General features: G+C 41.7%; 1 pseudogene; it reads right to left on the bottom strand.

The window, feature by feature from the left end:
• Positions 1 to 2437: 2437 nt before the first annotated feature.
• Positions 2438 to 3096, bottom strand: LOC120093523 (partner of Y14 and mago-like; annotated as a pseudogene).
• Between the last annotated feature and the right edge of the window lie 9272 nt (positions 3097 to 12368).

Genomic DNA, 12368 nt, shown 5'->3' with positions numbered 1-12368 from the left:
CCTGACCACAGGACAGACCGCCACTTCTGCCCACCTCTGCCCACATCCCTGGCCCAAGAGGAAACTGCACAGTGCCTCCGGATACAGGAATATGGGAGCAGTCAGCAACAGGAACCTACTTGGTCCAGTCTGGACCCAGAACTGAACTGAGTCCCGAGAATATTTGAAGAAAAACAAAGGCATAATATTCTGTGTTTCCTGATTGTGTCTTTTTTTTTAAAGCTCTTTTTTTTGTTTTGTTTTGGTTCTTTGTTGTTTTGTTTTTAGATATTTTTCATTTCCATTTCAAAGGTTATTCCTGTTTCCCTGGAAATTAGACCCCCCCTATACCATCGCACTCCCCTTCTTCTATAACGTGTTCCCTTTCCCATCGACGCCCTTTTCCGACCCCTGACATTCCCCTTCACTGAGGGTCCAAGGTAGACAAGACCAATTTTTCTTCTATTTGTACCCAATGAGACCATGCTCTACTACATATGCATTTGGATCATGGGTCAGTCCATGTATAGTCCTTGGGTAGTGGTTTAGTCCCTGGGAGGTCTGGTTGGTTGGCATTGTTGTTGTTATGGGGTTGCAAGTCCCTTTAGCTCTTTTAACCCTTTCTCTAATTCGTCCATCTTGGGTCCAGTTCTCAGCTCAATGATTTATTACTAGCATTCGCCTCTGTAATTGACATGATTTGTCTGTGCCTTCCAGCAGATCGCTACAGCAGGCTCCTGTCCTCATGCACTCCTTAGCTTCATCAATCTTATCTACTTTTGGTTATACACACACACACACACACACACACACACACACACACACACACACACGCAAATACACACATATATATAGATAGATTAGATATATAGAGATATAGGTATAGATATATAGATATATAGAGCCTATATACATATGTGGGGCAGTCTCTGAATTGGCATTCATTCAGTCTCTGCTCCAAACTTTTGCCTCCATATCGCCACCTATGAATATATTTGTTCTCCCTTTTAACAAGGAATGAAGCATCTGCATTTCAGTGGTCCTGCCTCTTGAGAGGTGAATGCTAGCAGCAAACATTGAACTGAGACTGGGCTTCTCATTGGAGGAAATAGTGAAAGTATTGGAAGAGCTAAAGGGGTTTGCAACCCCATAAGAACAACAATGCCAACCAACCAGAGCTCCCAAGGACTAAACCATTACCCAAGGACTATACATGGACTGATCCATGGCTCCAGCTGCATATGTAGCAAAGGATGGCCTTGTTGGGCATCAATGGAAGGAGAAGCACTTGGTTCTGCCAAGGCTGGATCCGCCAGTGTAGGTGTATATGGGGGGGGGCAAATTGGGTGGGGAACACCAATATAGAAGAAGGGGAGGGGGATGGCATAGAAGGCTTATGTCCAGGAAACAAGTAAAGGAAATAACACTTCATTTCATAGCCTATACAGCTGGGTGTGGTCATTGTTTGGTCTTGTCTACCTGGATGGTTAATCCCAAGATTTCCACTTTTCTGTATTTGAAATATGGAAATGAGCTGGAGAGATGAATCAGCAGTTAAGCACAGTGGCTGCTCTTCCAGAGGACCTGAGTTGGAGCCCTAATACCCACGTGGCAGCTCTCAACACTCATAACTCTAGTGCCAGGGATCTCATGCCCTCTTCTGATCTTTTTAAGCACCAGGCACACACTAGTGCACAGATATACATGCAAGCAAAACACCTGTGGACATGAAAACAACAAACAAATACAAGCGAATAAATAAATCTATGGAAACCACTATATCTCAACAGAGCATAGGTTTGCTACAAACAATAAATGAACTTTTTTTGGTGTCTACAAGAATTTATTCATACTTTCTTAAAAGATGAAAAGGAGGAGGAGGAGGAAGAAGAGGAGGAGGAGGGAGATGAGGAGGAGGAGGAGGAGGAGGAGCAGTTAGTGGAGGTGGTAGTGGTGGTTTTGGTGGCCACAGAAGTTATTCATAAACACTGAACAGGAACCAAGACTCCAAAACTTGGATACTCCTTGTACCCTCAGCCACAGATCTCTGACAGACTTCCACCCTCCCGGGGTTCCTTTCCTTTTTTTTTTTTTTTTCCCCCCGGAGCTGGGGACCGAACCCAGGGCCTTGCGCTTCCTAGGTAAGCGCTCTACCACTGAGCTAAATCCCCAGCCCCCGGGGTTCCTTTTCAACAAGACATCCAGATCAGCAGCAGAGGTACCTGGGGTCAGCACTCAGATTGTGAACAATGGGATGGAAGGGAAAAGTTCAAAAATTGGAGCTGAGAAGGAGAAGGGATGAAGAAGAGAGATCCTAGGATCTAGAGGACAGAGTTGGGCCATAGGAGGGGAAAGTGAGCCAGTATGGGGGTGCCCCCGGACTGCTGTGGCCCATGCTCCCTGGACCCCAGAGAACCCCATGGTTTGTTCTTCAGTCCACTCCCCTACTCCTGAAGCCTCACAGGCCCAACTCCAAGTCCTCCAGCTCCTCCTCCAGAACCTTGTGCCATGTCAGCTTCTTCAGCTGTTCTCTGCTGAACTGCCCGGCCTGGAGGTTTTACTGCAGCTCCTCCACCTATCAGTTTCTTCCTTAGGTTCTTGATCTTCTTGGCTTTCTCTGTGGTGCCAACAGAGTCGGGTGCATGGAAGGCAGCTAGAGATGTGGCTTGGGGGCCATGGTGAGCACTGGGTGTCTGGGCTGAGTCTCTCAGAGACACCTTATCAAGAGTCCTGTTCTGGGTTCGGTCCCCAGCTCCGAAAAAAAGAAAAAAAAAAAAAAGAGTCCTGTTCAAGGCCTCTGCATCTTTCTCCTGCTGCTGCCTCCTCTTCTCCTTCCGCTTCAGGTTGCGTTTGACTGTCTTGGAGAGGCCTGCTTCACCACTGTCAGGTCTGGATGGGGTGACCTGTGTGGTGGCATCAGGGCTCTGCCCTGGGGGAAGTTCCGGTTTACTCTTGAAAAACTTCACATACTTGTTTTCATAGGCTGGGATTCTTGGAGCACGTATCCTTCTTTGACCCTCAGCTGCTTGTGCAGTGTCCCATCGGGTCTCTGTGTTGAGGCAATGTAGTTGCCGCCGGTCTCGTCAGTTACATAGGGAGTCACCATCTTGAGAACCCAAACACAATAAATGAATTTCTAGGGGTAAGAAATGGAATTGTCCTGCATTTAAGTTCTTGATAAATGGCAGCATTCATTCCCTTTTAAAATTGCTTTTTAGGTGACCTGGGTTGGATCTGGAATTGTGTTGGGTGGTTTTGAGTTTGAGAACTCAAGTAGACTATGCCTTTTATATGCATCATTGTTGCTGTCTAGTGGATGACTTAGGTCCATTTTAAACCTAATGCAGGCATGACAAAGTGAGTTTGGAGAGGATGTACTGAGAACAACTCCCTGAGCTCTGGGTTAAAAATTCTAGCTGCCTCCTAGATAACCTACTGTCTCTACAGGGAAGCCTTGCTCAGGTTACCTTCCTAATTTCCACCACCTTATGCTACTGGCATGACGGATGCCTGAAAAACACTTTTCTTCAGCCCAATCTGCTTCTTCCCAGGTGCCAGCTTGTTCTATGTCTAGAAGGCTCATTCATGTTCATCTCCTTTCACTAACCCTGTGTATCCTTCAGAACACAGTTGAGTTCTTCCCAGCATATGGAAATAACACCAGACAATGGAGACTCTAGAGTCAGGAGAACATCTAAGAAGCCAGGGCACTCAGATTGCACAGGATCCTGATAACCATTGGGGAAGACAGGGTGGAAAGACAGATGGCCACTTCTCTATTCTCTATTTGAGAGCGCACATGCACTTCATAATTCAGGAGAGACTCTACATGCATACCTGTAAATAGCTCAGCTGATTACTACTAATTGCTGGTTTGCTCTGAGTTAACTTCTAATCCAGGAATACCTCAAGAGGAATACAAGGTTTGGTGGCCTTTGCCTATTCAAACCCAGTTGCAGAAATACCAAGGAGGGAGAGCTACAGGAATATTAAATACAGAAGCCCCTAGTATGAATCTCAGGAACAAGGCAGCCGCCTGATCAGAGGAGCAAGCCTGAGCTTTGAAATGAAGGACTTTGCTCCCACCCACTCCTGGCTGGAGATGAGATGGAAGGTAGGACATTAATCTCAGATAAGACATTAATCTCCGATCTCTAGCTCCCAGAGCATAGCACAGCATCAAGATTCAGTTCTTTGTTAGCTATTGTTTTCTTTCATGCTGCTTTTAGGATTATTTCTTTTAGTTTTCTTTCCTTTTCTTTTCTCCCTCCCTCCCTTCCTTCCTTCCTTCCTTCCTTCCTTCCTTCCTTCCTTCCTTCCTTTCTTTTTTAATACAGGGTTTCACTGTGTAGCTCTGGTTCTCCAGGAACTCGATCTGTTGACCAGTATGGCCTTGAACTCAGAAAGATTAGACTCACAGATTTCTAAAATCCTGTTGGAGACTGGATACCCAATTTCAGACCAGATAGCCTGTCTACAATCATGGGACTGAACACAGAGCTACAGGCACAAAGTAACCTCTAGAACCATAGAAAGGGAGACTTGAGGCCTGACAGTAACCTTTGGCACCTCAGACTTCAGGATTTCATACCCACATGGATGTCAGATACCACTGGAAGCAAAATTGCAGTATTTTGAGGGAACCCTGAGCAAACTGGAACCAATCCTCAGGCCCTGAACTGACCTCTAAGGCCACTGGGCTGGAAATGTGGTTGCAAGGTACTTTCTGGTCCTGTAGGAATGGGGAGTTTGGATCCAGGACTGAGTCCCACATAAGCTGGAGGCTCAGTCACAGGCACACTCTAGACATCAGGCATTTCTGGAAAAAATAATTTTTCACCTGTCCATGTACTGATAAACTCTGAGGCCGACTTCATATTTTCCCTTGAGTATCCACCAGGAGTAGTACATGTGGATTATGATAGTGGTTCTGTTTTTAGTTCCTTCAGTAACCTCCATATTATTCTCTACAGCCATTACATTCCTATCAGCAATATAAACCTATATCTATTTATTTCTGTATTAAAAACCAAAAACACAAATAGTATTTGGACGTGTGAGTGATATTTATGTCAGGGAATATGTGTACCACAGGGCAGAGCTGAGGGTCAGAGAGAGTCTGTATGAATTGGTTCCTTCTCCCACCTTTACATTGGTTCTAGGTATTGAACCTGGGTCATCAGGCCAGGATCTAAGTTTCTTTACATACAGAATCATCATTTTGCCTGGGGTGACATGGAATTTCAGTGGACTTTCTAGTTGTATTTCCTTGGTTGCTAAAATCACATTTATTGGTTTTCTGTACATCTGTTTAGCAGTTGAGGGCTGGAAGTGTGGCTTAGTGGTAGAATATTTACCCAGCATCCAGTTCTGGGTGCAGGCCCAAGTAATACACACACCCTCACACACACACACATACACACACACACACACACACACACACACAGAAACACACACATGTTCGCGCATGAGACACAGAGTCACAAAGACACAGAGAGACAGAAACTGACAGACTTACAGACAGACAGAAATTTCTATTCAGATCATTTGCTCATCTACTAATTATATTGCTTATTAGCTATCATTATTTTATTTTAGTTTTGTTTTTAGATAAGATCTTACTGTAAAGCCCTAGATGGTCTAAAACAAGCTATGTAAAGGAGGATGGCCTGACCTCACAGAGTTTTACCTGTTTATGGTGACTCGAGTTAGGATTAGAATGTGCCACACTGTCCTTCCCTACTTTACTTCTTTATAGGATGTAGATTTATTCTGGGTTAGATGAACGATTGAGCAAAGATATCCTCTCAAGAATACTTTGGGGGCTTAAGTTACAGTCTTTGATCCATTTTGAGTTGATTTTCATAGAGCAGGAGGGACGGGGATCTAGTGTTACTCTTCAGTGTGTAGCTACTCAATTTGCCTGACATCACCTGTTTAAGAATACCTTTTCTCCAACACACATTTATTAAGTAGGAATCAGATGGCTGTGACTACATGGCTTATTTCTCAGTCCTCTCTTCTATTCCATTGACACATAAGGTATGTGTTTCTACAAAATCCTGTCTTTTGTTATCCCGACTCTGTCTAATTTTGAAATTAGGTAATGTGGTACAGGGAGCATTTGTGGTTTTGATCAGGATTCTTCTGGCTATTCAATAGAGTCTTAACAATAAAAGAAAGACATTCAATATTGATGTCTAGCCTGTATATCAGTGCTTCTCACCCTTCCTAAAGCTGTAGCCCTTTAATGGAGTCCTTGTGTTGTGGTGACCCCTAACTATGACATTACAAAGGGGCTGCAATCCACAAATTGCAAAATGCTGCTCTACACACATGCACACACATGAGCTCACTCTCCCGAAGGTATAAATGGACTCTCAATAATAAGTACATCACACACACACACACACACACACACACACACACACACACACACACATACACACATACACACACACACACACACACACACACACACACACACACACACACACACAGATATAATTCAACAGTGCATCTGTCCCATCTTATCCTTGTGGGAGAATTTGGACACTTTTTTTTGCTATAGCTTCAATATCATTTCTTCTTAAAGGCATATATTTGGAGCAATTTAGTGTGCATCTCTGGCTATCCAAGAACTCACTGTGTAGACTAGGCTGACCTAGAACTCACAGAGATCTCTGGGCTTCTGCCTTCCAAATGCTGGGATTAAGGTATGTATAGTATGAAAAGACATTGAGTGTTTTATTCTGCAGAAGTCCAGCATGCTGGAGTCCCTCATTAGCAAGTCAGAGAGACCACCAATGAGCTTGCAGGCCTATTTTAAGGTACATTAGGGAATTCTGGGGTAGGTGACTATACTGGCTGGTTTGTGTGTCAACTTGACACAAGCTGAAATTATCACAGAGAAAGGAGACTCAGTTGAGCAAATGTCTCCATGAGACCGATCTGCAAGGCAGTGATCTCAACTAGTGATCAAGAGGGGAGGATCCAGCCCATTGTGGGTGGTGCTGTCCCCGGGCTGGAGTTCTTGGGTTCTATAAGAGAGCAAGTTGAGCAAGCCAGGAGAAGCAAGAAATTCACCATGGAAATTATATTCCGTTTGTGAAAAAAATTGATATATCTTTAAATATACACTTATTACAAGTGTGTCCTATTGGGAACTAACTGAATTTGCCAAAAAACGGAGATTTTGTTCTTGAAAATTTTGCTTTATCATGAAAACTACACTTATTACAAGTGTGTGCTATTGGGAACTATCTGAATTGGCCATGGAACATAGAGATTCCGTTCGTGAAAATTTTGCTATATCTTGAAAAGTACACGTATTACAAGCGGGGCCAATTGGGAACTAATGGAAATCTCCAAGATAGTGAGACTCCATTTGTCAAAATTTTGCTATATATTGAAAAGTACACTTATTACAAGCACATATTGTTGGGAACTAAGTGAATTTGCCATTATACGGAGATTCTGTTCGTGAAAATTTTGCTGAATCTTGAAAATTACACTTACTACAGGCGTGTCCTTTGGGAACTAACTGAATTCGTCAAGATACTGAGAGTCTGTTCATGAAAATTTTGCTATATTTTGAAATGTACATTATAACAAGCGAGGCCTATCGGGAACAAACTGAATTCGCCATGGAACTTAGATTCCGTTCGTCAAAATTTTGCTATATCTTGAAAAGTACAAATATTACAAGTGTGTCCTTATGGGAACTAACTGAATTTGCCAAGAAACTGAAATTCCAGTCGTTAAAATATTGGTATATCTTGAAAAGTACACTTATTACAAGGGCATCCTATTGGGAACTAACAGAATTCACCAAGATACTGAGTTTCCATTCGTGAAAAATTTGCTATATCTTGAAAAGCACACTTATTACAAGTGGGTCTTATTGGGAACTAACTGAATTTGCAAAAATACTGAGAGTCCGTTCATGAAAATTTTGTTATATTTTGAAAAGTACATTATTACAAGCGCGTACAATCGGGAACTAACTGAATTTGAAATGGAACTTAGATTCTGTTCGTGAAAATTTTGCTATATCTTGAAAAGTACATTTAATTGTCCTTTTGGGAACTATTATCTAGTTCCATCCATATGCCTATGAATTTCATGATGTCATTGTTTTTAATAGCCGAGTAGTACCCTATTGTGTATATGTACCACATTTTCTGTATCCATTCCTCTGTTGAAGGACATCTGGGTTCTTTCCAGCTTTTCTGACTATTGTTAATAAGGCTGATATGATCATACTGGAACATGTGTCTTTGTTATATTTTGGAGCATATTTTGGGTATATGCCCAGGAGAGGTATAACTGGGTCCTCAGGTAGTAATATGTCTAATTTTCTGAGGAACTTCCAGACTGATTTCCAGAGTGGGTGTACAACTTGCAATACCACCAACAATGGAAGAGTGTTCCTCTTTCTCTACTTCCTCGCCATCAACTCTTGTCACCTATACTTTTGATCATAGCCATTATGACTGGTATAAGGTGGAATCTCAGGGTTGTTTTCATTTGCATTTTGCTGATGACTAAGGATGTTAAACATTTCTTTAGGTAGTTCTCAGCCATTTGATATTCCTCACCTGAGAATTCTTTGTTTAGCTCTGTACCCCATTTTTAAATAGGGTTATTTGATTCTCTGGAATCTAACATATATATACGTGTGTGTGTATGTGTGTGTGTGTGTGTGTGTGTGTGTGTGTGTGTGTGTGTGTGTATGTAATATTAGCCCTCTATCAGATCTTTCCCCAATCTGTTGGTTGCCATTTTTTCCTAATGACGGTGTTCTTTGCCTTATAGAAGCTTTGCAATTATATGAGGTCCCATTTTTTGAATCATGGTCTTAAAGCATAAGCCATTAGTGCTTTGTTCAGGAAATTTTCTCCAGTGCCCATATGTTCTAGGCTCTTTATCACTTTTTCTTCTATTACTTTGAGTGTATCTGGTTTTATGTGGAGTCCATGATCTACTTGGACTTAACGCTTTGTACATGTCTATCAGAATAGATCAATTTGCATTCTTCTACATGCTGACTGCCAGTTGAACCAGCACCATTTACTTAAAATGCTATCTTTTTTTCACTGGATAATTTTTCAAAGATCCTTTGTTAAAGATCAAGTGACCATAGATATATGGGTTTATTTCTGGATCTTCAATTCTTTTTCATTGATCTCCCTGCCTGTCTCTGTACCAATACCTTGCAGTTTTATCACCAATACTCTGTAATACAGCTTGACATCAAAGAGGGTTATTCCTCCAGAAACTCATTTATCTTTGAGGATAGCTTTAGGTTTCCTGAGTTTTTTGTTATTCCAAATGAATTTACAAACTTCTCTTTCTAACTCTATGAAGAATTGAGATCGAATTTTTGATGGGGATTGCATTGAATCTGTAGACTGATTTTGGCAAGATGGCCATTTTTACAATATTAATACTGCCAATCATGAGTAGGACAGGTGGATATAAGTCATAAGTACAAAAGAACCATACTATAATCAAAAGGCCCAAATAAGCCCAAGGAAGGAAGGCTGAATCTTCCTCATAAGGGGAAACATAGATATAAGAGGTAGGTGGAGGGAGAGATGTGAGTTGTAGGGGTGATAGGGAAAGGAGCAGGATACAGGATAATCCAATGTGGGGAGGGCAGGGCAGAGAGAATGGAAATAAGCAGTGAGTTGGGAGCAACTGCTAGATCAAGCCAGTGACCTATAATGAAAGGAGGCCCTTGGGGGCCTACAGAGGGCTACTACTTCTAATAGTAGGTAATGTGGACATAGCAGTGGCATTTGCATGTTGCTAGGAATGACTCTCAGTGGAGGAATAAAGATAGCAACCCCCCACAAAACGTTTGACCTAAAAGGTGTCTTGCCTACAAGATATGCAGGGACGAAGAGCAGTTTCTGAGGGAATGGCCAACCAATGACTGCCCCAAACAGAGTCACATCCCATGGGCAAGAAACAAGAAGCAATCCTTGACAATATTAATGATACTGTATTATGCTTTCAGACAGGAGCCTAGAAAGCCTGTCTTCTGAGGGGCTCCAGTCAGCTGTCAGTGGAAAGTGATGCAGAGAATCACAGACAAACAGATGGAGCTCAAGGAGTCTGGCAGAAGAATTGAGGGAAGGATTGAGGGACACAAGAGGAACGGGTTTCAACTATAAGACCAACAGAATCAACTAACCTGGACCCTTGAGAACTACTGGAGACTTAATTACCAACCGTAAGAAACAGATATGCAGCTTGCTCTTCATGTGGGTATCCCAAGAACTGTAGCTGGTGCTGTCTCTGAAACTGTTGCATTCCTATCTGCAGATCCCATTCCCCAACTCTGTAATGGAGGTTCTGTTGTTAAAGTCTTGTACCCTAATTGGTTCTTGATTTTTCAATAAAGAAGGCTGGGAGTCAATTGCAGGGCAGAATGTACAGACAGGACTTCCTGGTCTGAGGGAGAAAGGAGAGGCAGGCAAGGAGAGAAGGCTGTTCTGTCACGCTTTGGATGAAGAAGGCAGCAGTCACTTAAAGCCTTCATGGGAGAGGAGGAGAGCTATGGCCTGTGGCCTCTACCGTAGTTGGGTGGCCAAGGGTGTTTGACAGGGGCTGAGTTTGACTAGCCAGTGAGTTTAGGGAAAGCAAGAAACAGAGATAATGTGGTTAAGGAAGGCTTGTTTAGGCAGCCTCCTATCTGGGCTCAGGAATTCTGCCACAGAAGTCAAGCTGTGAATTGACAAGTTGTATATGTGTCTTTTATCAAAGGATTCAAGAGTCTCTGGAGCGAGTGAGCTGGTCGCAGAAAGTCACCTCCAGGATCTTAGGCTGAGAAGAACATAAGGGAAGCTGGGAGGGGCCAGAGCATGGTCTGAACCCAGGCAAAGATGGGAGTGATTTTAAAACTACACTCAACACAACTGTACTACCTTATCTGACTTCACAGTGAGATATGAACCTAGTACTGCAATGACTTGATGTGCCAGGGAGAAATGGGTTGGAATGAAGTGTGTGTGAAGAGGAGGGGGAATTCTGGGGAAGATCTTTGTGAGGAAGGACTGGGAGGAGAGGGGGATTGATATTGGAATGTAAAGTGAATAAATACATAAATTAAAAATATTAAAACATCTGATAAAACATTGATAACTTAAAAATTAATGTTGAAAATGTCTTTAATATAAATGAATGAAGAAGTTCTTTGGTTGTAAGTGTGGACTTGGAACTAAGGTGTAATGTAAAGGAGAGGCAGAAACCAAAAAGCTGTGGATACAGACATCCAGCACAGTAAAGATGAGGGTTTGAGAAGAAGGGCATCTTTGTGAAGAACAGGGATCCCACTGTCCATATTTTCATGTGTTTCAACAGTGAGAGTCTGCAAGTCTCTTAAGTCTTCATTTTCTTTCATGCTATTTCACATTTATTCATTCCAACACAGATTTAAGTTTTAGAAAATCATGAGGTGACTATGGCTGTGATTCAGCTGGTACAGTGATTGCCTAGCAAGCAAGATGCATTGGGTGTGTGAGAAGCATCATAGACCCCAACAGCACATACAATAAGGTGGTAATTAATGCCTATAATCTCAGAACTTTACATGTGAAGTCAGGATATCATATATTCAAGGTCATCCTCAACTACATAGCAAGAATGAGACCAGCCTGAGATATATGGTATTTTCCTTAAAATAAAAGTCACGTGATTATTTATGTTATCATTATCAATAATATAAAAGTAGAATTAAACTTGGTGCATAGTGATAAAAGTCTGTGGTAGCATCTGTAATCAACAGGGTTGCTGAAGAGACAGCATGATGATGCTCAGTTCTGCAAAGAATTTTAAAAATATAAAATTAAAGGGAATGTGTCTGTGCATAAAGATGATCTTTCATTGTTTCTTGGTCTGTGAACAATTATTATAATAAATTTACTTAATAAAATATGTAATAGAAGTGAAATAACGCAGTCACAGCACATGTTAAATGGGTTTCATTAAGGTACACTAAGGCTGCCCTAGGAGATATTCCAAGCAAACTTCTCACTCTCTGACTGTTAATGTAACAGAAAATTTCATTAGTGTAACAGAATGTTGTGACCATTTTATAACCATGATGAATTTAGCAAAATTATTCATAGGCATGATTGTAATTAACACTACTGTTTATATAGAGCCTAATCTATCACATACATGTTATGATATAATTCCAGAGATTTTATAATCAACCTCACAAAGGTATCCCAAAATAACTTGTCATTGTGTGTGTGTGTGTGTGTGTGTGTGTACGTGTATCTGTGTGAATTTACAATACAAATATGTATCTATTGAAATTATTGAAAAACAGGATAATTGAAGTCAGTTCTAGAGATCATTTAGAACGTAAATAGCCA

Source organism: Rattus norvegicus, chromosome 7, assembly GCF_021556685.1.
Source record: "Rattus norvegicus strain SHRSP/BbbUtx chromosome 7, alternate assembly SHRSP_T2T, whole genome shotgun sequence".
Classification (NCBI taxonomy): domain Eukaryota; kingdom Metazoa; phylum Chordata; class Mammalia; order Rodentia; family Muridae; genus Rattus; species Rattus norvegicus.
The sequence above is the reverse complement of the archived record's forward strand: the minus strand, read 5'-3'. Positions and strand labels throughout refer to the sequence as shown.